The 24621-nt window shown below is 43.6% G+C and overlaps 1 long non-coding RNA gene across 1 annotated transcript in view; it reads right to left on the reverse strand.

The window, feature by feature from the left end:
* Nucleotides 1-1248: 1248 nt before the first annotated feature.
* The window catches only part of LOC143876611 (uncharacterized), a 37695-nt gene continuing 14322 nt past the window's right edge, over nt 1249-24621 (reverse strand). Inside the window, exon 3 of the long non-coding RNA XR_013250430.1 lies at nt 1249-1688. This is a non-coding gene — a long non-coding RNA (uncharacterized LOC143876611). The remainder of the gene's footprint in view (nt 1689-24621) is intronic.

Consider the following 24621-nt stretch of genomic DNA (forward strand, 5'->3'; position numbering starts at 1 on the left):
ATATTTCTTCTTTCTTAAGTAATTATACTCTTATTAATATCAGATTTTTTTTTTTTTAACTCAAAACGGTTTGGCTGTATTAATAATCAGTTTTTTATTTTTCAACTTCGAACAAAGGGTAAAAAATCATTAAAAAAAGGAGGGGGGGGGGGGGGACTTGGAACAATTTTCAAACACTTTTGGTCGTATGGACCTCATTCAGACTGACTAGAATTTTAAGCTCACGATTTGATGGGCTATTCCACAATTAGGCCGCAATGGTTGACCGATTCCAACCTAGCATATGTGCCATTGAATAGACAGAGATTGGAGGCAGATTAACTACTTTTTTGGTGTTGTCTGTCATGTAAGAAATTGATGACAATTCTGATAGAAAGAAGAAAAAAAAACAACTTTGATGGTGTGAGGACTACTAAGACCTGCCTACTATTAGTATAAGAATCATTTAAAAATCATCATCAAAGACTAGTATAGTTGGTAACTCGGTCTAAGTATCTAGATGAGGGATAGGGTTTGTATTTAGCTTATGGAGAATTATATCACTTTTTTTCCAAGCATTTCCACCCCTTTGTTTTTGCCTTTTCTTGATAAGTCAGATAAAAGGGAGTGGAAATGAGGAATGCATTTTTTTGAAGGAAAATACTAGAATTTTACGAAAGGACGAGAAAGAATGAGTGGGAATATTGGAAAGGAGAGGTAGAAAGATGATTACTGTTGGAATTTTGTCTCGTTTCTCACTGGAGACAATGTGTGTCGTTGCCCACTAGAGATAAAGGTATTCTTGTTTGACTGTGATAGTTGTTTTGAGAGATCTCTCTTAGTTGAACTAGGAGTTTAGGTTTTGCTTGGACGTTAGGTGCTCTTTGATTTGATCTTCCAGGTTGTGAGAATTCAAAGTTCAAGGATTAGAATAAATGATTGTAATCTCGTGTGCTTGTTGCTCATGGTAAAAGATACTTTCTAGTTTCTCCTCCGTTAATATATATGTAATGTTGTTGAACTACAGATACTCGTTATTGTGAAGATAGGTAGGCTATGTATTAATTTCAATAAAGTGGTAATTGAGCTATTAGAACAATCTAATTGGAGACCAGTGAAGTTAAAAAGATTGACAGTAATTCTAATTGGAGGTGGAGTTTTGTCACAAGATGACTTGTTTTGGATCTCTTGTGTGATATGGTTTTGATTACAAAATTGTGTCGATCACTTGAAGGAGGTTTAGAGAGATTGGGTGAGAGAAAATGAGCAAAACCCAATGAGATTTCCTGCCTTCAAAGTTCAAATGTCGGAAACAACCCTCTGATAAAAACTGGAAAACAATGGCAACATACCTAATTAAATGATAAACTAGGTTGGAAAAGTTCTTTACATGTATCAATTAAAAAAAAAAGGTTCTTCGATTCCGACCTGTTCTGAAAAAGTCGAGGTATTTCGAATTATGGGTTCAAATCCTATTGAGAGGTCCAATAGAGAACATAAATAGTTGAAGATCTATGGTCTACCCATCACAGTCTGTTTGTCTCATGCTCTGCCGAGCAAGCATGCGGTTCCTTCAAACCAAATGTCTTAGAAAGCTTCTGTCCTATCACTTAAGGAATCATCCATTAAGCCGTGCTTGCTGACATACCAAGACCCAACCGAACAAAAAGAAGGGTGGCCCAGTGCACGAGGCTCAGTGCACGAGGCTCCTGCCATTGATGATGTACCAAAACCCAACCGAACAATATCAGCTTAATTAGAAGACACACAAAAATGGACCAACACCCAGAAAGCACAAGGACCGTACATCCAGATCATTTTCTGCCGAAATATGTTCTTGGATTTTACTAGCACTATGATGTTCAATAGTGATATAAACATCTAAATTAAAGCACTTTGAGACTCAACCGAACAATATCAACCAACCAGTTACGACCCAACTGACAGCTACTAGTGTAAATATTTCAATAGTTTACTTTATATCTAACATGTGTAAATGTGCCGATTTCGATGTGATATATACCATACTTGGGACAGTGAAATATATGATATATACCATACTTGCGACAGTGAAATATACCATAGTTGCAACTCAATGCTAAGTTACTAACCGTGGATGTAAAGTTTACTTTCGAGGTGTGAGGCCTTTATTTCCTTTGATGTGATGCCTTGGGATGATAACACAACTCTCCTATCTATTCACTTTGTCCCAAGTATTAGGACCTGCATTTTAGTTTGTTATTGCTTCAAATCCTATATTCTTCTTTTCTCAATCCTCATCTTAATTTCTTCCCCATCTTCATCTAAGATCGTTCATTCCTCAAGCCTACAAACTGCTTAGCATCGTTTTCAAACCATATGATCAGTCCAAAAAACTGAGTTTTATTCTCTATATTATAAAATATACACTTTTCTCATCCATGCAATTATTTTTACATCTGGACTGTCATTTTTTTTTTTCATCCATTCTTGGGGGAATCTAAATCGTATAATTGATCTTATTACAGCCTTTCTGTCCAGTCAACAATATTTGCAAACCCTAGTAAAACTGAACCTATTTGTTTGCTCAACTTACTGTTTAGAACCACTTTATCCTCAGGGTTCAGATCCGGCAAAGTTTTTATTTTATTTTCCTCCCATACATCAACTGTTATTCATGCCTAATAAGATTAATCCCATATTGAACATTGGGTTTTGATAAAAAAAAAATTTGAGGGTCTGGGTTTTCATAATGAATCTTCCTTTCTTGGCCAAGATAAGCACTTAATATGTTTCAATGATGTTTACAGTTGTCTTTATGTCATTCCACATTTGATGACATGTCCTTCTTGGGAAGGTTGTTTCGTTCCAAACTTGATGATACAACTTAACTCAATTTGGATACGATGGCTGTAACATTCCAAATGGAAACATGGAATGGTTCTTTGCAAAAGAAACTATTAAGGTCTTGTTCTTGAATGAAACTTGACATTGATGCTGATATTTACTTTTTCAGCCATTATGAAATTGTACTAAGTTCTTCTGGTAGAACTAGATACTTTTAGTAATTTACACAAATGATTCTTCAGCATTTTTAATTCTTTTATTTATTTTTTCTTTTATTTCTTTTGCGCAATGTAGTAATGCAAAATCATTGATTTGATTCTTTTTTAATTGCACAATGTTTGAAATTCAACATAACCTCCCTAAGATCTATATATTTTTTAATTGATCACAGACCCAGGAGTCCAGGACGGACTGCCAAGATGTATTGATAGAAGAATAACCAAGGAAGAGTTTTGAGAAATGACTTGGGGGAGGTTTTATGGGCCTACGCTGGACCCATCGGGGTAACAGATGCCACAGAAGCAGAAGTTCGAGCGGTCTATCAAGGGATAAAGCTAGTGCAACACCATCAAATGGATTCCTTGGTGGAAGGAGACTCATTAAATGTGATCCGGTGGCTAAAAAAATCGCAAAATCATCCATGGAGATTTGACATATATTTTGATGAAGATTTTTATCATTGGTTCATCATCCATTGCATTTCTGCTTGTGAGGCGATCTGCGAACTTGGTGGCAGATGGTTTGGGTAGGGAAGGTGTATCTAAAGAATCTTTAGCTCTTTTTTTATCCCAAGGAGGCAATCAAAGCCTCTATAGATTACACACAACACAAGGACATCACCCCATACATAGAAAAAATAGGGGAAACAATAAAACCCCATCGCATCGCACCGGGCAATGCCTCGAGCTTTAAGAGGCATATCTCTCCATCAGGAATAGAATGAGCTAGCCTTGGATGCACATGTAGTATTAGCTAGAGCATTGGGAATTCAGTTGCCCTCTCTGTATTGGTGTTGAATTACCGGGATCAAGAATTCAAAGAGAACTTGAATTTCCTTCCAATAATAATAACTGGACCAGGGGCACGAACCTTTCTTGGAAGAGAAGTCCTCCAAAGCCTTGTTGTCCGTCTCAATAATGAGGTTTTGAACCTTGTTGGCCACATAAAGACGAAGCCCATCCAAAAGAGCCCTGGTCTCAGCAACTAGCAACCATATCCGTACTGTTGCTATAGGAGGAGAATGCAAATATAACTGATGCTTTTTCTTTCCTAAGAACCTCACCCCCTAGGAAGATTCCTGGATTGCCTTTAGTTGCCCCGTCAATGTTTAGCTTCAATGCACCAGGCCTCTTCCACCAAATCCAGGTTTCTTTAACTCATTTAGGTGCCCGACTATTGATCCGTGGAATTTCCAAAGATAACCTTTCCTCCATAGATGGCTCCTGAGACTCCTTAGCAGAATAAGTCAGCGAACTAAGATCCTCCACAATCCTTTTCAGCACCCAAACATTTGAATTGTAACCTCGCCCCCCTCCCTACAAGACTAAAAAAAATCCTTCTTAGGCACCCTTTGTTTCCATATTTGACATGCAATAAAGAGGGGGTGCTGCCCATGAGGAAATCTGCATGAAATCGTCTCTTTTTCCCCAAGCATACCAAGACTTTATTCTGCTCAATAGAGGCTAAAGATGGATCAGATCTAGCCCCCAAATCCTGGCGAACATTGCCCAAATTTCTTTCGCCAAATCGCTAAAAGTGAATAAATGATTGACGGACTCAGATTTGCTATGGAGGCAGCAAACACATTTGGAAGCCAAATGGATTTCCCTAACCTTGATCCTCTCCTCAACAGAGATGGCATTATGAAATAATTTCCAACCGAAACAGCTAACTCTAGTCAGAATTGCACCCCAAACACATTATGACCAGTTCACTTTCTCAGCCCTTGCACGACATACATCCCAAATCCATGGTTTTAAATTTCGGCCGAAATATTTCGGTTTCATTGGAAAATGAAACGAAATCCACATTGAGTCGGAAAAGTACCAAGCTTGGCCGAAACGTTTTGGAAATTTCGGTGAAACGTTTCGGTAAAGTACAAAATTTCACCAGAAATTTCAGTGAAACATTTCGGAAATTTTGGTGAAATTTCGGTGAAATTTTTACAAGATTTCGTCCGAAATTTCGTACCGAAACTGAAACGTTTCGGTTTCGCTGATAATCGAAACCGAGATTTAAAACCTCGCCCAAATCAGAGAAGATAGCGGATCCAAGCGGAGTTGACAGTGAACAGCCGTGAAACAGTCCTACTCCAAAATCAAACTGTCCAGTCAGCCAGAGAGAGATAACTTCAGACCAGAGAAAATAGCTTCCCACCGACTTGGGAGGTGCCTTGAGATAAGATCTAGCTTCCAGCCACTCACTGGGCAAATAAGGTACTGAATGCTAGCTTAGAGATCAATCCTATCTCCATTTCCAAAGAACTCCTCCAGCGGCCTACTGCCCAACCAGATTTCAGTCCAAAAACCACCTTGAGTCATCCTTCCAGATTTCTCTCGAACCCAGTATTTCTTTCCAAAGCTTGGAGCTATAGCGGTTGCCTTCCATCATACTGAGGTGCAGCACTCTGCCATAGGTAGATAGTAAAAATTCGCAGCAAAGTGAATTCAGACGTGCAGCTTGTGCAAAGTCCTCATTTGGAAAGCCTTCCATAGATCCACCAAAGACTTAAAGTTAGAGCCCAGTCCTCCTTCAGCCTTTGGTTTGCAAATCTGTTTCCATCCCACCCAATGGGTTTTCAATCCAAGATACGAGCTACCCCACCAAAAGTTAGCTACAGGCTATCAATCCTCCGAATTACCTTCTTAGGGAGGCTAAAAGCAGACAGAATGAAAATTAGAATGCTTCAACACATGATTTATGAGGATAAGCTTCCCTCCCTGGGAAAGGAATATCCGTTCCCACCCCTTTATCTGTTTCCTGAATTTTTCCACTAACAAGCCCAAAATCGCAGTTATCATCCTTCCCATGTGCAAGGGAGGCCCAAGATACTGAATGGGAAATGATTTTAACATGAATCCTGCAATATCCTTGATGGAGTTTTTCTAGCACAACAACATCTTCTCATCGACGGCACAGCAACTCTTTCCTCTATTAATGAGTTGGCCTGAAGCCTTCCCATACATTCCAAGGAACCTTATAATCTGAGTTAAATTCTTTTTGCACCCATTTGAAAAGATAACCGGTCGTCGACATACAGAAAATGAGTAATGGGAATGCTGTATCTACTCCTCACAAAGTAAGAAGCTATCCCCTCTCGAAAAAGCCTAGAAATCCCTCTGCTCAAGAATTCCCCGGCTAAAATGAATAAGCACAAAAATAGTGGACCGCCTTGTCTCATCCCTCTAAAAGATTTAAAATAACCACAGGGTTCTCCATTTCTTTGATCTCGGGCATATCGCCTTGTCTCAGCCCTCTATTTCCTGGATTCCTCGTCTATTCCTCTTCCCCATGTCTCGTTGATCCCGTGCATATCGAGAGGCCTGATTGATGAGGACTAGATCCCAGCCAAAGTATGATAGGCCAATGGTAGTAGGATGGCATAATTGTACAAAAGCTTAAGTGGCATTAGTGTAATTTCCATGTTTTGTAGGTGTAATTGTAATAGTGATATACTTGAATTAGTGAGTGTTTGAGGAGCTTTGTAGTGAGCTTTGAATGCAAAGGGAGGGAACCCTCTATAAATAGGGAAGAGTCTCCCTTATTTGGGACTTTTGATAACTTTTGATGAGATTTGAATTGCAGAGCTGAAACCCTAGCATTGGGAGAGAACACTTGTATGAGGAGTTTTGACTAATCTTAGAAAGGAAATCCAGCCCAGAAGGCCTTCCACTTCTTCATCTCAGTTTTGAGCTTTAAGCTGAGCTAAGTACACCTCTTGCTATCAATTTCATTGAAATTAAATAAAATTTCAGTTTCTTTCCCCTCATTTATGTTCTAGTTCTCTTCTAAAAAAAGCAAGTTACTGGTTTTGGATTGATTTTCTCATTAAAATTCTGCATTTCTTGTTGTTCAAGATGGAAATTGGATCAAATTCGAAGACACTTTCTAGAACTACTAAAAGTCTAAATCAAATTTGGTATCAGAGCAATTTTTCTTACATTCTTGATCTTACTCTGTGTTTCTTGATCTGTGCTCACTGTAGGGAGATTCTCGCAGCATATAGTTCTTTTCTTTTCTTGAGTGAATTCTTGATAAGATGAATTTCCTGGTCAGATCTACAAAAAAATCTACATCAAATCTGGTATTAGAGCCATATCCAGAAGAAATTCTCATTTCTCCATGATCCAAAATTCAGATTCTTGTTCGAATTCCACTTAGATTGTGTAATCTCCGGAAATTGTCTTTTACCATTAGAATTTAAATTCTCCAATTTCCACCTTTTTTCTTTCACTATGTCATCAATTTCCAAAAAAAAAAATCTTCAACTTCTACCTTGCATCGAAAATCCGACTTGTTGATTGTTGCTTGTTTCCAACTTCATCAAATTGTCATAATTCATTCATCATGTAGTGCAGATATCTTGTACTCTAGCATTATACAGGACCCTGACGGATTAATGTGAGTGACGCGAGCAAAAGGAAAATTCATTTTTCGTGTTTCACTAAAGTGATATTTCGATAAATTTCTTCGTGTAGTGGCATTGGTATATAAGCCACATGTTAGGGTTATGAGATTGGAGATTTCCTTTGTGTTTTCTTGGCGAAGAAGAAGAGTTTGTAACCCTAAGACTGAAATAGTGAAAATTCTTCTCCCATGGCTGAAGACACTGGCTGAAGACACTGCCAAACCACGCAAATCTTGTGTGTTTCTTTGAATCGTTTTTGACGTTTGTTGCAAATCATGTTTGATCCTTATTCGAGAAGGTATTTCTCGGTTTTCTACACTTCAATTGCAATAAGAATTGCAACTCAATTCAACTCAACTCAACTAAGCCTTTGTCCCAAACTAGTTGGGGTCGGCTAATGAATCCTTTAGGAAATTTTCATGAAGAAGGTGAAAGGATCTACCTGGCTCAAATTGACTAAGTCCAATCCCGACACTAGTTGGGTTCATCTACATGGATCATTTTATTCCATTCTATCCTATCCAAGGTCATGTTCCCTATTATGTTCCTAGCGCTTAAGTCTTTCCTCACTGTTTCTACCCAACTTGTTTTCGGTTTGCCCCTACCTTTTTTTACTCCATCAACTTGGCATGAGTCACTTCTTCTCACTGGAGCATCCAAAAACCTACGTTGGATATGCCCGAAGAACGAGAATTACGCTACGAAAGCCCTCATCTTCACCAAATTCAACGGTGTCTTCGTCAATTTGATCGTTAGTTAGAGGATTCCAGAAAATTGTACCACATTTTCTTGTAATTAAAGTTTCGTTGTAATTTGTCCTCCAATTTAGTGATTTCTTCGAATTCGCAAAATTTGTCGTCGACAAATTTCTTGCACACCCGGTGGGACGCCTTTCTCTTCTCATCTTTCGATCAAATCAACATTCACCTACTCTCAACAACACTCAAATGGTCGGGAAGAACGGAGATGCTTCTACACTAGGTACTACCGCTGGGGGCTGGAAGATTAATTCGCCCAGCCCGTCTTCCTCCACCAACACTCTTCTTGGCCTCATAACGCGCGCTAAGACAACGGCGGGACTCTCCCCAACTCATGGAGCCAGTCGACTACGTAAAAGGACGACCGCTGACAAAAGTTGTCTCTAGCCCAAGGACCAAATCCGATCTCTATGGATCCTCTACAAGTTTGAGGTCAAGCATCGGGTCGTGGACCGGATCTAGATCAGTGTTCTCCCCATCTCGGGGAAGCTCTCCTATCTCCATCCGACACGCGATGATGGTTGATGCCACCACCATAGAGGAGCAAGTCATCCCCATGGCCGAGCAACTCAAAGGACTCAACAAGGCGGTCGAGGAGAAAGACCTTCAAATCGCTGAACTCATGAACAGGCTCGAGTCGAGCCATCACCAAGAATCAAGCGTAGACCCATCCCACCCGCTGGAATTCACCCCGCAAGTGGATCCCTCTAGTGCCAGACAACAACAACAACAACAACAACAACAACAGGCGAGTGCACGCTACCCTGCTATGAACACTCCTACACTAAATGTTCCCCACGCCTCCGTGGCCTCGCTGTCGGTCCAGCAACTTCAGACCATGATAGCAGACACCATACATGCCCAGTAAGGAGGAGCTCCTCAATCTTCACTAGTTTACACAAAGCTGTACACCCAACGCATCAAGGAGTTACGCATGCCCGCCGTATACCAGCCTCCCAAGTTCCAACAATTTGGAGGGAGGGGTAACCCAAAGCAACACGTCGCCCACTTCGTGGAGACATGCAACAATGCCACGTTTGGTGATTACATGGTGAAACAGTTCGTCTGCTTGCTTCGTGGCAATGCGTTCGACTGGTACACAGACCTCGAGCCTGGTTCCATTGACATTTGGGACCAACTCGAGCGCGAGTTCCTCAATCGCTTCTATAGCACTCGCAGGACCGTAAGCATGGTGGAGCTTGCCACCACTCGACAGAGGAAGGACGAGCCCATCGTTGAGTACATCGAACGATGGAAAAACCTGGCTCTCAATAGCAAGGACCGTCTTGCAGAGCAATAGGTGATTGACATGTGCATATAAGGTATGCATTGGGTCTTCTTTACATCCTCCAGGGAATCAAAACTCAATCTTTTGAAGAGTTGGCCACCCGAGCTCATGACATGGAGCTCAGCATCGCCACTCACGGAGACCTTCGTCCTGTGGATCCTTGCAAAGACAAAGATAAGAAAGAGATAAAAAAAAAGAACTAAAATCCTCAAAAACGAAGGAAGTTGTGAGCATCACCACCAATCTTATCAAGATTGGCAAAAAGAAGGAGAAAGTCGAGCCCGCTCCAACTCAAGACAAAGGGAAGGCCAAGATGAGCCTTAAGGAGTTGGAGAAGAAGCAATACCATTTTCCCAGACTGAAGTCTCGGGAATGTTCGACAAACTCCTCCAACACAAATTGATAGAGCTACCGCCATCGAAGCAGCTCGATGAAGCAGGACGAATCAATGATCCCAAGTATTGTCGCTGCCATCGAGTAGTCAGCCACCCGATCGAGAAATGCTTCATCTTGAAGGAAAAGATAATGGAGCTGGCTCGCGATGGGAAGATCGGCCTTGCCTTAGATGATATAGCCGCCACCAACATGACAGCCATCGGCTTTGGGTCTTTTGATCCGACACATCTCCTGGCACCACCTCCCGATTTGGAACTACCCCATCGAAGCATAGGAACGTCATCAACTTTAGTGTCAAGACTATTGCACAGGGGGCAAGCTATTCCCCATCCCTCAAGTGAACAACCTTACCCAACGGGGGGCATCACTCCACTACCACAGCAACAGGTGCCCGTGGATGATGAAGGATGGACCGTCGTCACTCGTCGAAGGCGTCTGCATCTCTGACAGCCTGTCATGCCCCATCGACGCCCAAGACGGACTCGACCCAACATGAGGCCGAGGAAGAGAAGGGCAATAAGGAAGAATGGGGTGCCTCGAGTGCCACGTGCCAACCCACAAGAGATCTTCCAGTAGCCTCCACGTAGGCCAATTACCATGTTGGAGTTCATGCCTACAGAATTCCTTCAAGAAAAATGTGTAGCAGCTTACGTTGTCACTTGCTATGTTGTTTCTGACGTGAACGCAACCCAAGATGCTTCTCCAAATGAAGATCCTCAAAGCGACACTCCTCAAAGTGACATTACTCAAAGCCCTGAAAGAGAGGATTGCCTGGCTAAACATCTTAATAAAGTTTCGTCTCATCTCAACTTTTCTGATGCCTTGCAACTGCCCAAGGAGGCTCGCCTTGCTTTGGCTCATGCTTTGGCTAGATCCGGAGCAACGGAGCAATACGAAGGAAGGGTTTCTATGGATGAGGAGTCTAAGGCATGTACTTTATGCTTGGCCACCATCACCTTCACTGACGAGGATCTCCAGTTAGGCTCTCGTCCTCACAACAGGCCTCTCTATGTCACTGGATACGTGGGAAAGCATAGAGTCCGACGCATTCTTGTTGACTGTGAGCTCGGCCGTTAACATCATGCCTTTGGAGACATTAGAAGGAATTGGTCTCTCTATCAACGACCAGACTCGTAGCAAATTGGTGATTCAAGGCTTCAACAATGGTTCACAACGAGCACTTATCATGATTTGCCTAAAGTTCACAATTGGTGAGCTATCCTCAATGGCGTTGTTCCATGTGATGAAGGCCAAGACGTCTTACCCTCTATTGTTAAAATCTTATGATTTACGATTTGAATCTTACGATTCAAATTGATTCGTGGGTTGAACGATTCAAATCGGACGAAGAATCTTTTTTCGTAAAAATCTTACGATTTAAGTAAGATTCGACTTTGAATCGTGCAATTCTTTTTACGATTTTTATGATTCTGTCTGTTTTGGATTTTGAGAACTGATTGTGATTTAAAAATGAAAATCATTTCAAAATGCTTTGTTTATTGCTGACATTTCTTTGCATGATGATTATTATAGATTTGAGTTTGTGCTTTATTTACTGTTGTGATAAATTATATAATGATTTATTATATGATGAATATAGTTTGTGCTTTGTTTAGTAATTTATTGTGCGATGAATATGGTTTGTGCTTCGGATTACTAATCATGGAATTTTATATTTAATATAATAGTTTCAAATGAAAAATAGATAATTACTCATTTTATTCTTATTTTTTTACCTTTTTATATTTTTTAATATTTTTTCTCATTTATATATATATTGAAAAAATCTTGCGATTTACAATCTGATTTACGATTCGATACGATTCGAACCCTGTTACGATTTATGATTCGATTCCGATTTTCAGAACCTTGGTCTAACTACCTCCTACTTGGTCGACCATGGTTGCACGAAGCCAGAGTAGTACCATCTTCATGGCACCAATGCTTCAAGTATAGCCAAGACGAGATTTTAAAAAGAGTTGTTGCGGAGCAGCCATTCACCAAGGCGAAGGTTCACTATGCTGATGCCAAGTTCTACTTGGAGAATGAGACGGTTGCCGAAGCGTTGCCAGCTTCTATACTCAAGACCAATGAACCAAAATGTCAGTCGAACTGGCAACAGGGTGTGTTCAGAAACCATTAAATAACCGCATTCTCCCATTTTTTAGGCGTCAAGAATGAGAAAGCGCAAAAGTATCTCAAAATCTTGTTCGGCAGTACGGCCCGCTAAGCCTGTTTCTAAACTTTTGCCTTCTTTTTAGGCTAAAAGCAAGGATTCTTTGGAGCGACTAATAGTCGTTTCCAAGATTCTCATCAATCCGTTTCTCGCCTGTTTAATTGGGCGAGAATGAGAAGCCTTGCCGAACACACCCACAGTCTCCTCCTTTTTCTCAGCCAACAAAGAAGGAACCTGAGCCATTGATAACTCCAACTTCAGTAGCAGCAACCGCGGCATCCCCCAGTCCCGTCTTCCGCTACATCCCACAATCCAAACATAAGGAAGGGCAGGCCCGATTCGTCTTGACTTCTAAAGTTGATCAGGTCCTCTCCAAAGTGGATGGTCACTCAACTCACTGAAACCAAGGTTATCCAACAACCTCTTCTTAAACTTGCACCGGCCTCCCCACAAGCAGTTGAGGCTTCTACGTCGAAAATGCTAATCAACAAGTCAACTGCTAATCGGAAAGACAAGATGGCATGGATTGATCCCAAGCTATAGAAGTTATTCCAGGCAGTTGGATATGTAAAGGGAGAGAAAAAACAGCTTGGGGATCTCCCATCGGATCAAGAGCTTCATTGCCTTATCAAGACACAACTCGATATTGTAAGAACTGGCGAAAAAGTACCCCCCTCCAAGGCCGGTATCGGTAATAGTACGGCAATTCCCATTCGAGCTTCAAAACGGGATAAGAAGGCGAATGTGCAACATATCACAATCGAGGTTGTTGAAGACTCCCATGTGGATAGCTCCACCCAAACTCGTGTTTCTGCCTTCGATCGTATTGGAGAACAACCACATCGTATTTCGGCGTTTGATCGTTTAGGTCAACATAATATCACCACGGCAGCCCACCCCGCTTCGTCCTCCCGTACTGGGGTATGCGATCATCCATGCCTCCACAATGGCAAGGAAAGATCAGACTTGCAGAAGACGAAGAGAATGAGACGCAGACAAAGGACCATGTTCATCGCTCAAAAAGCCAAGAATGATCCTTAGAGCATCATCCCTTTCAAGGATGAATCACCAAGCTATCTTGGAAGTTTCAACGGATGGTGCTTTGATAGCAAGAAACCACGCCATCGTCCACACAAACCAACGTTCCAGCATTGTGGTCAAGGATGTCGAGGCATCTGAGGATGGAGATGTTGTTGAAGTCCATCATCATACGGTCAAGGAGGCCTCCGACGATGAAGACTCGAAAGGGCTTCAAGATCCTCAGCCCACCTTTAAAGAAGGGGGGACAAGCACCGTGGACGAGCTCAAACAAGTCGACCTCGGTACTGAAGAAGACCTAAAACTTATCTTCATCAGCGCATTACTAACACCAAAAGAAGCCGAATACATGAAGCTTCTACTCGAGTATAGGGAAGTTTTTGCTCGGAGTTACCAGGAAATGCCCGGACTCTATCCAAAGATACTGCTTGGCTGTAAAACATGGCGTCCGCCCAATCAAGCAAGCTCAACGCCGATATCGGCTAGAGTTAGTACCACAGATCGAGGCTGAAGTTAACAAGTTTAAAGAAGCTGGCTTCATTCGAGAAGTGAAATATCCCACGTGGATTGCAAACATAGTCCCAGTTTGGACAAATCCGGGTTTTCGTAGACTACCGTGACTTGAATCAGACATGTCCCAAAGATGATTTTCCTCTGCCGATTACGAAGCTCATGGTGGATGCAACTACAGGGCACCTAAAGATGAGGAGCTCACCTCTTTTCGCACACCAAAGGGAATCTACTGTGACAAGGTCATGCCCTTTGAACTCAAGAATGCTGGTGCCACATACCAGCAAGCCATGCAGAGGATCTTCAACGACATTCTCCATAAAATAGTTGAGTGCTACGTCGACGACCTGGTGGTGAAAACAAGGAGAGGGAGCAACTTGAGGGACCTTCACTTGGTCTTCGATAAGTAAGGACGTACCAGCTAAAGATGAACCCATTTAAGTGTGCATTCAGAGTTACCTCGGGAAAGTTCGTTGGGTTAGTCGTCCGCAATCGGGGCATCGAAATAAATCAAGCAAAGATCGTTGCCATTCAAAATATGCCAGAGCCTCGATCTATCTATGACTTGAAGACCCTTCAAGGTCGGCTTGCGCACATCCGAAGGTTTATCTCCAACCTCGCAGGACAGTGTGACCCCTTTACCAGGCTGATGAAGAAAGGTGTCCCATTCGAGTGGGACAAAGCCTGTGAGAACGCCTTTCGTAGCATCAAGGAATACCTCCTCAAGCCTCCTGTCTTAGCAGCACCAATCTCAGGGAAGCAGTTGATCCTTTATATTACAGCACAAGACAGATCCCTAGGCGCTCTTCTTGCTCAAACCAATGATGAGGGGAAGGAGAATGCCCTCCGCAACATCAAGGAATACATCCTGAAGCCTCCTATCTTAGCGGCACCAATCTCAGGGAAGCCGTTGATCCTTTATATTACAGCACAAGACAGATCCCTAGGCGCTCTTCTTGCTCAAACCAATGATGAGGGGAAGGAGAATGCCCTCTACTACCTTCGTCGAACTATGGTGGGAGCCGAGTTAAACTACTCTCCAATCAAGAAGATGTGCCATGCACTCATCTTCACGACAAAGAAGCTCCGACATTACATGTTGGCGCACACAGTCCACCCAATCTTGAGAGCCAATCCCTTGAAGTACATCATGTCAAGAACAATACTGTCAAGAAGACTAGCTAAATGGGCGTTAATTCACTTGGAGTTTAACATCATTTATGTCCCACAAAAGGCCGTCAAAGGACAAGCAGGCGAACTCCTCAGTCGACCACCCGATTCCAGCTGATTGGGAGTTACATGAGGATCTCCCGGATGAAGAAGTCTTCGTTGTGGACCTTCTGCCTTCATGGAATGTCTTCTTTGACGGGGCTGCTCGAAGAGCCGGTGCAGCTGCTGGGGTTGTCTTTGTCACTCCACAAAAGGACATCCTGCCTTTCTTGTTCGTTCTCACTCATAAGTACTCAAACAATATAGCTTCCCCAACTCAAAGTACATGGGGATTCCAAGCTTGTCATCAACCAACTCTTGACGAAGTACGATGTGCGTAAGCCACACCTCGTGCCTTACCATTGTCGTGCTACACAACTCATGGGACAGTATGACGACATCACGATTGGGCACATTCCAAGACATGAGAACAAGCAAGCTGACGCTCTCGCTAACTTGGCCGCCACGATGGCTCCTTATCTCCAGATGAGACGAAGATAGTTCACGTATGTCGAAGATGATTCACTATGTCGAAGATGGGCAGTGTCGATGCCTCCTCCCCCCATCGAGTCTGAGGAACAAATAAAGAATGTCTTTGTCTTCAACACTGAAATTGAAGATTGGAGACAATCCCTCATCGACTTCTTAGAGCACGGAAAGCTCCCAGAAGACCCCAAGCACAAGACAGAAATCCGTTGTCGTGCTCCTCGTTTCTTCTATCATAAGGACCAGCTCTATCGACACTCATTCAACGGAACCTTCTTAACATGTATTGGAGAAGGATAAGTCGATGAAGTCTTCCAACAAGCTCTCACTCTGGTGTATGTGGAGCTCACCAGTCATGACCAAAGCTTCATGACCAAGTAAAAATGATGAGGTACTATTGGCCCACGATGGTGAAAGATGCAATGAAGTTCGCTGAGAGATGCACGCCTTGTCAGTTTCACGGGGACTACATACGACAACCCCCTGAGCTGCTTCATCCTACAGTGGCATCGTGGCCATTCGACAACTGGGGCCTCGACGTGGTTGGTACATTGCCTAAGTCTTTGAAGCAACATTTTTACATCTTGGCGGCTACTGACTACTTCTCCAAATGTGCTCAAGTCGTCCCTCTTAAGTAAAGAAGGAGACTATTGTCCAGTTCATCAAGAATCAAATCATCTTTCGATATGACATCCCTCCCTTTATCACCACTGATAATGGGAAAGCTTTCAAGAATAGCTTGATGAACTAGCTCTGTCTTAAATTCAGGTTCAAGACAAGGTACTCCACCATGTACAATGCAGCTGCCAACGGCCTGCGGAGGCGTTCAATAAGACCCTCTGCAAGTTGCTTGAGAAGGTTGTTTCTAAGTCAAAGACGGACTGGCATGAGCGGATTGACGAAGCACTGTGGGCATATTGCATTTCATGTCGAACTGCCACAGGGTTCACGCCCTACGCTTTGGATTGCCATCCAAGAGCTCCAAATCCCATCTCTACGGATTGCCATCCAAGAGTGTCTCACCAAAGACAATGTTAAATTACGACTTGCTGAACTTGATTGCTACCAATCGCGGTTGTCCCGAGCCTTCAACAAGAGAGTTTGGCCAAGAACGTTTCAAGAAGAGTTGGTCCTCGCAGTAAGACGACCCATCGTCCTTTCCCGACGCTCAGGCAAGAAGTTGGATCCAAAGTGGGATGGACCACACGTAGTGAAGGAAGTCTACAGTAGTGGAGCCTACCTCCTCATCACTCCTGAAGGGCTTCCCCTAGGACCCATCAATGGAAAGTACCTCAAAGATACTATCCTTAGAAGCATGACGCTCCATGTCGCACGAGCCTAAACTGCATGATGCTCCTGGCCCGCATGAGCCAAAACTGTGAACGGCATAAATAAATGAATAATTTATTCATTGTACTACTCCTGGTAAGCATGAATATAAACTGTGAACGGCCAAACACTCAAAAAACAATCTCGCATTTATTCATGATTTTTATCAATATTATGAAGCAAAAAGAAACTAATGATGCCATTAAAAAAATGGTATGTACAATGGTGTTATGATGAATGGGGAAATAAGAAAGTGACGGGAATACAAAGTGATGTCCTATCTATGTCTAACATCTCCAATTACTGATCCTAAGCCATGTACGTCTGCAATTAATTGCAAGACTCAACCTCCATCGGGTCAGCCAATGGTATCGACTCAATCTCAAGTCGTTGCTCCTTTGCAAGGGAAAGCTTCCTTGTTGCTTCCTCCATCCTCTCTTTGATCTCTTGAAGTCTCATAACGACCTCTGCCTTCTCTTTTTGGACCTTCGCGATCTCAGCATTTAGACGTTCCTCCTCCTTGAACAAATTTACCTTTGTCTTCTTGTCGCCATCTGCTCGGACGCAAAGAGTAGTAATGGCACATTCACATGCTAAAATCTCAGCGGAAACGGATTGCTATTGCCTCTGTTTCTCCTCATGCGATAAAATCTGCATAATAACCTCCCTCCTTTTGAGATAATCGTCTATGCGCCTCAAATAGATAACCATAGCATCGGTGGAAGGGGTCGGGTTGAGATGAAATAGTTGCTAGAAGCAAGAACGTATGTCAGGAAGCTCCTCATATTACTCGCGGATCTTCGAAAGGCCAAGACCAAGCATTCGATCAATCACTTGTGAAGCATACTCCCCTGCAGCAACTCTCAGTAAGTCATCTGCAATTGAGTGGCTAGAGGCGGGATGGTATGATCCAGTAAATGTAGAGACATCCAGACCACATGGACGAATCGCCTCTCTGCCATGGCCAGTACTCTGTCCTGCTGGTGGTGATAGCATAGTTGAGCTGGTGCTAATGGTGGATGTAGTCTCCATAGTTGTCTGACTGTTTACACCATCTTCATAAACCCGATCCTGCCCGACGACGACTTGAGGGTGTCCACTAGTGGCCTCTACATGGGCCATTACATTTTCTACCCCAATCGGTAGAAGAGCTGAAGCTAAAATGTAACCTGAATCCAAGTCATCTGCTATGTCATCCAAGTCTATAGCATCGCCAACTCGCCCGGCTGTTGAAAATGGTTCCATGTGTTTAGCGTCTAGGATAGAAGGAAAATCTAAAAAGAACGAAAGAAAGGGAGACATACAAAGATCATGATGTACACCATTACAAGCTCAATAACAGAATGAACAAAAAAATGGAAAAAAAAAGAAAAGAAAAACAAATACTTACTCTTATTCCTGGTAGTGGGGGACATGTCAACATCACCATGGTCAAGGCCAGCCTCTAAGGATCCAGCTCGCTCTATGGTCAGTAGTTGCTGGTTATGTGTGTGTTCTGGGATCCCTAATGGATTCGCAATCTGAGCGAGTCCTCGCTCAAACTCCATCGCTAGTTGATGAGACCTTTTCATTACCGAACCAATCTCTTGCTCTTCTAATACAGGGGGTATTCTAACTATTTCAGTTGGGGCTGTAAGAGACTCCACTTGGTCTGACCACTAAGAAACACCATTCGGTTGAATGCGTCCAAGTTTAAGCTTCAAAGGCCTCCGATCCCCCCCTCTTCTAAGGGTTTGGATGGCCTCTTTGTGTTCACACGTTGTGGTACCTCAGTAGTTGAGGTTCTCTTGTGATAATCAAGGGGTTCCTTTTAAGCCTTGTCGGTGTCATACAGATAACCTTCCCTCTCACTACCCTCAAGACTAGAGATGGAAACGGACATCAAGCTAGGAAGGACATCTCTTCGCCACCAGAGGCTTTAAGTTTCATCTCGCTCACTGCCAATGGCTTTGTTAAATTTAGGCGAGTGGAAGGCTGTGCCCATCTCTATCCTTGTAAGAGAGAGCCATAAGCTGTACAAGCTAGCCGCATCAATCCTCCCAATAAGTGCCAAGGGAGTTCCTAGTATCCTCTGGTGAAGCCCATGCTGGCGAGCAAACCTATGTGGGCTATACATCTCCGCAATACAGATGTTCCCATGACGGAACATCACTATCCCAGGTCGACAGCTGATCATGAATTCTTGTGAAGTCAGAGCTTGCCCTTTGTTATCAACTAAAGGTGAAGCGCTTGACCAGTAATGCTAAAACACCTTCAGCTGCCATGAAAACTGATCAGACCTCATGCTACGAGGGATTGTCCGAGGTAGCTTGGATGACTACTCAAACCACATGTAGCTTGTTAAGGGGTCCATGTGTGCTTTGGATCAATGGAACAACTTCCTTGTCGACCGATGCAAACACCCCCACCTAAAAAACGCATTGCTGCCCAAGTAAACAGACAGTGGAGAGGATAGTAGACTAATGAAGCTCCCAACTCTCCATTCGATTGAAGGCCATAATAAGTACTTGTCAGGCCCAGATAGAGGCTCGTCATTATCGGTGGCACAAGGATGTATGTAGCGCCCCACGCCATTCGAATGACTGCCTTAAAACTTTCTGGTCGAATGACGTCTCCACGCTTATTGTAGGAAAGATAAAGCAACATAAGAGAAATATCAGGAATGCAGCAGTCATTGCCTCTCCTTTCACTTCTTTATCTTCCTTAAAACCGAGTTGTGCGATCAGATCGCCTTTGAAAGTACACGTTGTCGGCTTCTTCGGTGGATATTTTATCGGTCTGGGTACCCGTTTCTTCGTCGATTGACCATTCACAAAATCACAACGCTTCACAGCCCTATATTCCTTGAAGTTCTGAGGATTCAGATATCGTAGTGTTTCCGTGTACCAAAAATCGAACCATTGCCCATGAGTGACTCGATCACTTTTGTTTAAATAAGCGATAGTGCAGTACGCTTTGAACAAATACTGGTAAGATAATGGAAGTCCCTCGACCCCATCTACGCCCATTAGCTCACTGAATGATGGGATGACCTCCTCATAGTACTCCTCAATGATGGATAGACTAGTGATTTCCTTCATCTCCCACAAGGGTATTCCGACTTCACCTCGACTTGTGACGAAAGTGTTGGTTTTAGGACACCACACCTCACAAAGGGCTTGATATACATGGTTTGGAAAGCAATACTTACATATGGCAGCATTGATCATGTGTACTAACCCCTTGGCGACTTTCTTGCTCGCGACAAGCTTCACGTGGTTCTTCTAAGGCCCAATCCCAAAACCTGCTAAAAAATTGGACTTGCCCATGAGGATTAAGACCTGATCCCCACCTAGTCAGCTTCTCTCTGAGCTTCTCGACGATCAACGGAGTAGGGCGATTTGGAGCCGTCGAATGGTGAGGTGGGTGACATAGTGAAGGGGGACGAGCATTTGTGGTTACGTCTTCTACTCGCGTATCCTCAACCCGCGGATATTCACTCACAATTGCTACGTCAAAACTTGAGACTTGCTCTATCTCGACCCTCCCCGCAGTAGGTTCGAGCACATCAAATCTTAACGCTCCTTGCCCTCGCTGCTGTGATTTACACGAACCTCGGGAATGAGTAAGCCCTAGATGAGTAAGCCCTGAATTTACACATTTCCCTTTTTTTCTTCTCACGTGGAGGGCCCATGTTTCACATTTTTGCATGGAAGGTCCACAGGTGTAGCGGATTGCCCACACGAGAGAGTGTGCATTGCCCACAGAGGGTGTGGAGTGACCAGGAGGAGGGCGTGGAGTGGCCATAGGATCCACGAATTGCCAACATAGGAGAGCGTGGACCGCCCACGGAGGGCGTGGAGTGGCCACAGGGTCGTGGTATGCCGAGCATGTTGTGAATCGCCCACGGGGCCAATCGTGGACTGTCCAAGGGGGTCGTGGACTGCCCACAGAGTAAGACGTGGCCTGTCCACGGGGGTTGTGGACTACCCACAGAGTATGTCGTGGACTGCCCAAGGGGGTATGCCGTGGTCTGCCCATGGAGGAGTCCTGATTTTCTTTCTTTCTTTCTTTTTCTTCTCTCTTTTTTAACTTATATACATATGAATGAGTACTAAAGAAAGCTTTATTCTTGTTTCAGGTGCAATCGGCCGTCTCTGGTGAATCTCCTGACAATGCATCTTCAGATCGTGCTACACCCAGTTCGAGTAGCCAAGTTGTCCCCATCATGAGTCAAGAAGGATGGATCCAACCCTTTTGCTACGAGATCTGTCGCATTCAGGACTTACACATTCTCGAGGTTAGTGTAAAACACAACAACGAGGGCAAGGCACGAGCGTTAAGATTTGATGTGCTCGAGCCTATTGCAGGGACGATCGAGATAGAGCGAAACTCAAGTTTTGACGTAGCAATTGTGAGTGAATATCCGCAGGCTGAGGATATGTGACAGAAGACGTAACCACAAACGCTAGTCCCCCTTCACTATGTCACCCCCATCACCATTCAACAGCTCCAAATCGCTCTACTTCGTTGATCGTTGAGAAGCTCAGAGAGAAGCTGACCAATGGGGGATTGGGTCTTAATCCTTGTGGGCAAGTCCAATTTTTTAGCAGGTTTTGGGATTGGGCCTTAGACGAACATGTGAAGCTTGTCGCGAGCAAGAAAGTCATCAAGGGGGTAGTACACGTGATCAATGCCGCCAGATATGAGTTGTTTTCCAAACCATGTATATCGAGCCCTTTGTGAGGTGTAGTGTCCTGAAACTAGCACTTTCGTCACAAGTCGAGGTGAAGTCGGAATATCCTTGTGGGAGACGAAGAAAATCACCGGTCTATCAATTATTGGGGAGTACTATGAGGAGACTATCCCATCATTCCGTGAGCTAATGGGCGTAAACGGGGTCGAGGGACCTCCATTATCTTGGCAGTTTTTGTTCAAAGCGTACTGCATTATCGCTTATTTCAACAAAAGTGATCGAGTCACTCCTGGGCAATGGTTTGATTTTTGGTACACGGAAACACTATAATATCTGAATTCTCGGAACTTCAAGGAATAATGGGATGCGAAGTGTTGTGATTTTCTGAATGGTCAACCAACGAAGAAATGGGTACCCAGACCGATAAAGTATCCACCCAAGAAGCCGACAACACGCACTTTCAAAGGCGATCCGTTCGCACAACTCGGTTTTAAGGAAGATAAGGAAGTGGAATGAGAGGCAATGGCTGTTGCATTCCTGGTACTTCTCTTATGTCGTTTTATCCTTCCTACAAGGAATGTGGAGATGTCATTCAACCAGGAACTTTTAAGGCAGTCGTTCGAATGGCGCGGGGCGCCCAACCTTGCGCCACAAATAATGGCGAGTCTCTATCGGGGCCTGACAAGTACTTATTATGGCCTTCAATCGAATGGAGAGTTGAGAGCGTCATCAGTCTATTGTCCTCTTCACTATCTGTTTACATGGGCGGCAGTGCATTTTTTAGGTGGGGTGTTTGCATCGGTCGAGAAAGAAGTTGTTCCATTGATTCAAGGCACACATTGACCCTTAGCAAGCTATATGTGGTTTGAGGAGTCGTCCAAGCTACCTCAGACAATCCTTCGCAGCGGGGTCTGATCAGTTTTCATGGCAGCCGAGGATGTTCCAGCATTACCGGTCAAGCGCTTCACCTGTAGTTGATAACAAAGGGCAAGCTCTGACTTCACAAGAATTCATGATCAGCTGTCGACCCGGGGTAGTGATGTTCCGTCATGGGAACATCTGTATTGCAGAGATGTATAGTCCACATAGGTTTACTCGCCAACATGGGTTTCACCAAAGGATACCGGGAACTCTCTTGGCACTTACAAGGATAAAGACAGGAGCATCCTTCCACTCGCTTAAATTTAACAAAGCCATCGGTAGTGAGCGAGATGAAACTTACAGCATCTCGTGGCGAAGAGATGTCCTTCCTAGCTTGATGTCTGTTTCCATCTCTGATCTTGAGAGTAGTGAGAGGGAAGGTTATCTGTATGACACCGACAAGGCTCAAAAGGAACCCCTTGATTATCGTAAGAGAACCTCAACTACTGAGGTACCACAACATGTGAACACAAAGAGGCCATCCAAACCCTTAGGAGAGGGGGTTAGATTGGAGGCCTTTGAAGCTTAAACTTGGAGGCATTCATCCGAATGGTGTTTCTGAGCGGTCAAACCGAGTGAAATCTCGTACAGCCCTAATTGAACAAGTTAGAATGCCCCCTGTATTAGAAGAGGAAGAGATTGGTTCGGTAATCGAAAGGTTTCATCAACAAGCAATGGAGTTTGAGCGAGGACTAGCTCAGATTGCGAATCCACTAGAGATGCCAGTACACGCACAGAACCAGCAACTACTGATCGCAGAGGGAGCTGGATCCTCAACGGCTGGCCTTGACCATGGTGATGTTGACATGTCCCCCCACTACTAGGAATAAGAGTAAGTATTTCTTTTTTCTCTTTTTCATTTTTTTATTCATTCTATCATTGAGCTTGTAATGACGTATATCATGATCTTTATATGTCTCCCCTCCTTTCTTTCTTTTTAGATTTTCCCTCTATCCCAGACGCTACACACATGGAACTATTTCCAGCAGACATGCGAGTTGGCGATGCTATAGACTTGAATGACCTAGCAGATGACATGGATTCAGGTTACATTTCAACTTCACCACTTCTTCCGGTTGGGGTAGAAAATGTAATGACTCATGTAGAGGCCATAGGTGGACATCCTCAAGACGTCGTCGGGCAGGAACGGGTTGATGAAGATGGTGTAAACAATCAGACAGCTATAGAGACTATATAGACATTGTTGCCACCAGCTCCACTACGTCTATCACCACCAACGAGACAGAGTACCGGACATGGCAGAGAGGCGAGTCGTCCGAGTGGTCTCGATGTCTCTATATTTACTAGATCATACTGTCCCGCCTCTAGCCGCTCAATTGCAAATGACTTACTGAGAGTTGTTGCGGGGGAGTATACTTCACAAGTGATTGATCGAATGCTTGGTCTTAGCCTTTCGAAGATGCGCGAGTAATATGAGAAGGAGTTTCCGGACATACGTTCTTGCTTCCAGCAAGTATTTCATCTTGACCCGACCCCTTTCACCGATGCTATGGTTAACTAGTTGAGGCACATAGACGATTATCTCAAAAGGAGCGAGGTTCTTATGCAGATTTTATCGCCTGAGGAGAAACATATGCAATTGTGATCTGTTTCCGCTGAGATTTTAGTGTGTGAATGTGCCATTACTACTCTTAGCGTGCGAGTAGATGACGACAAGAAGACAGAGGTAAATTTGTTCAAGGAGGAGGAACGTCTAAACGCTGAGATCGCGAAGGTCCAAAAAGAGAAGGCAGAGGTTGTTATGAGACTTCATGAGATTAAAGAGATGATGGAAGAAGCAACAAGGAAGCTTTCCCTTTCAAAGGAGCGACGACTTGAGATTGAGTCGATACCATTGGTTGACCCGATGGAGGTTGAGTCTTGCAATCGACTAAGAGAAGAATTAATTGAAGACAGACGTGGCTTAGGATCAGTGATTGGAGAAGTTAGGCATAGATAGGACATTAATTTGTGTTCCCATCACTTCCTTATTTCCCCATTCATCATGACACCAATATACAAACATTTTTTTAATGACATCATTAGTTTCGTTTTGCTTCATAATTTTGATAAAAATCATGAACAAATGCGAGATTTTTTTTAATGTTTGGCCGTTCACAGTTTATACTCATGCGGGCCAGGAGTAGTACAATGAATAATGTATTCATTTATTTATGTCGTTCACAGTTTAGGCTCATGTGAGCCAGGAGCATCATACAGTTTAGGCTGGTGCGACATGGAGCGTCGTGCAATTTAGGCTAGTGCGACTTGGAGCGTCGTGCAGTTTAGTGTCACTGACCTTTGGATTGGGAGAGAGGACCGTGCGACACTTGCGTCGTCTGACGACAAGCAAGTAAGCCTAGCAAGGTTGTGAGGATCAAACCTACAAAACAAGCAGAAGGG

Source organism: Tasmannia lanceolata, unplaced genomic scaffold (genome assembly GCF_043159265.1).
Source record: "Tasmannia lanceolata isolate RefF3 unplaced genomic scaffold, GAP_Taslan_0.1 ptg000005l, whole genome shotgun sequence".
Lineage (NCBI taxonomy): Eukaryota > Viridiplantae > Streptophyta > Magnoliopsida > Canellales > Winteraceae > Tasmannia > Tasmannia lanceolata.